Source organism: Pan paniscus, chromosome 14 (genome assembly GCF_029289425.2).
Source record: "Pan paniscus chromosome 14, NHGRI_mPanPan1-v2.0_pri, whole genome shotgun sequence".
Classification (NCBI taxonomy): Eukaryota; Metazoa; Chordata; class Mammalia; order Primates; family Hominidae; genus Pan; species Pan paniscus.
Window position 1 is genome coordinate 18,024,726 of NC_073263.2, and position 2,290 is coordinate 18,027,015.

Consider the following 2,290-nt stretch of genomic DNA (forward strand, 5'->3'; position numbering starts at 1 on the left):
TCAACTGAATTAAAAAGTCCACATAGAAAAAATTATAATATCTACCAAGTACTAATATAAAAATACTCTAAGAAGATCATAAAAATCTAGGGGGGAAATATTTTATACTAAGATTCAGACTCCTACTATCATGAAGATAGGCGGTAGAGAATTATAACTCATCTCTGGTTCCCCAGATTATTTTATCAGTATTAAACAGAAGTTAACATAGGCCAATACATAACACACCAGTAAATAATTTGTTCAGGTGGTTGTTTTTCATGAACAACATATATTAAGCAGCCACTGTGACGAAGGGTTTGTGAAAGTGTTGAATGTAAATGCCTTCTGCTGGTTAGTCATGCCCTTTTACATTTTACTGTATCTTTCACACCATTCATAGACGTGTCTTCATGTGCTGTCAGATATATAGTTCAGTATAAAATGCATTCGTATCTAGATCTATCACATGCCGTATATCACGTATCATATACTTATAAATAGATCTGTTATCTCTGTGGCTTGGAGATATGCACCTATCATTACTCCAAAGTTGGTGTGAGTAGTACTGTTTTCAAAGGGAGAGATAATAGTATATTAACCATTTATTTATAAGGCAATGCCATTTTCTCAATGTCATCAAAGTCTATATCTTAAGTTTTAAAATAAAGAATACAAAGTAGGAAATTAAAAAAAATATACAATGGGGAAAGAATACTTAAAATCACTAAAGTTTATTTCATGAGTTTTTATTATCATTACAGTTTGCTTCGAATCAATCAACTGACCTTTCCCACAGGCCAAGTTGATTTGCTTTAAGATTACAGTGAATCCACTTGTAAGTGTATGGAGACAGGGCTAAAGTGGTAACAGTCTCATAAGTTTACTTTGTTTCTAGGAAAAGAACATTTCTTATGACTACAGAAACCTGACCAGGCTTCTGATACCGACTCTTCAGTTTTGACATAGCTGCCTTCACTTCTTTGTTTCTTAGCATGTAGATTACAGGGTTTAAAATAGACGTGAAGATGGTGTAGAATACAGCAAGAACCAACTGAGTAACTGCTGAAGGGCCACACATAGATGAAAATGCACGGTCCAAAGAATAAAGTGACCACAGTGATGTGAGCAGTCAATGTGGAGCGGGCCTTCACCATGCTTGCAGAGGAGCGATTCCTAACTGTAACAGGTATTACAGTGTAGGAGACAACCAAGAGGAGAAAGGAACTCAGAGAAAGAAAGCCACTACCTGCAACTATTAGTAGGCTGACAACATAAGTGTCTATGCAGGCTAACTTGGTCACTAGAGGAAGGTCACAGAAAAAAACTATCTACCTTATTAGGACCACAAAATAGCAGATTAACAGTGAATGCCAACTGGCTGGTGGTATGGATGAAGCCCACAAACCAGGAAATGAGGACGAGCACAACACATACACAGCAGCTCATGATTGTCATGTAGTGGGGAGGTTTGCATATAGCAACATAACGGTCATAGGCCATGGAAACTAGGAGCACCATTTCACTGCCAGTGAAGAGATGAACAAAGAAAATCTGGGCCAGGCGGGCATCAAAAGAAATAGTCTTGTGCTCAACCAGAAAGTCTGCAATCATTTTAGGGGTAGCAGAAGAGGCAACACATACGTCTATAAATGACAGGTTTGCAAGCAGAAAGTACATGGGGGTGTGAAGGCGGGAATCTGAGGTCACAGTGAGGATGATGAGAAAGTTGCCCAACAGAATTGCTAGATAAAGTAGTGAAAATATAAGAAACAAGAAAGGTTGGAGCTCCCTTGAACTAGACAGTCCCAGCAACACAAATTCTGTCACCCAAGAATGATTTGTCTCATTCATTGAATTTTGGAAGGGACTTAATTTCAGCTACATGAATAGGAGAGAAACAGAGATCAGTTAATGAAGTGAGCATGGGTTTGGTTTTCCAATTACACTTAAACTTTTCAGAATTCCAATTCCTATTCCTATGTATGTGTCTGGGTTTTCATGAGTTATTACAAGTTATACAGCTAAGTGTGGAAGATTGGGTTAAAGGGGAGACTTGTCAAGGAGATGTTCAACCAACTGGGATATCTAAATACATTAATTTAAGAAATAAAATCGACAATTTAAAAATGAATTTGAGCATCTGAAGTTTTTGTGACACTACAGAAATCCAGTCTAAAAGTCTACAGAGACAAAATCTAAACCAATTTTTCTAAAGTAAATGATAGTAAAAATTTTTTGAACATCTGCCACAGAGGAAGATAATTTCACAAACTTGATGACTAAAAAAGTTAGACACAAAAGAGTATAC

General features: G+C 36.8%; 1 pseudogene; it reads right to left on the minus strand.

The window, feature by feature from the left end:
- Positions 1 to 862: 862 nt before the first annotated feature.
- Positions 863 to 1,906, minus strand: LOC117977329 (olfactory receptor 4K15-like; annotated as a pseudogene).
- Positions 1,907 to 2,290: the final 384 nt, after the last annotated feature.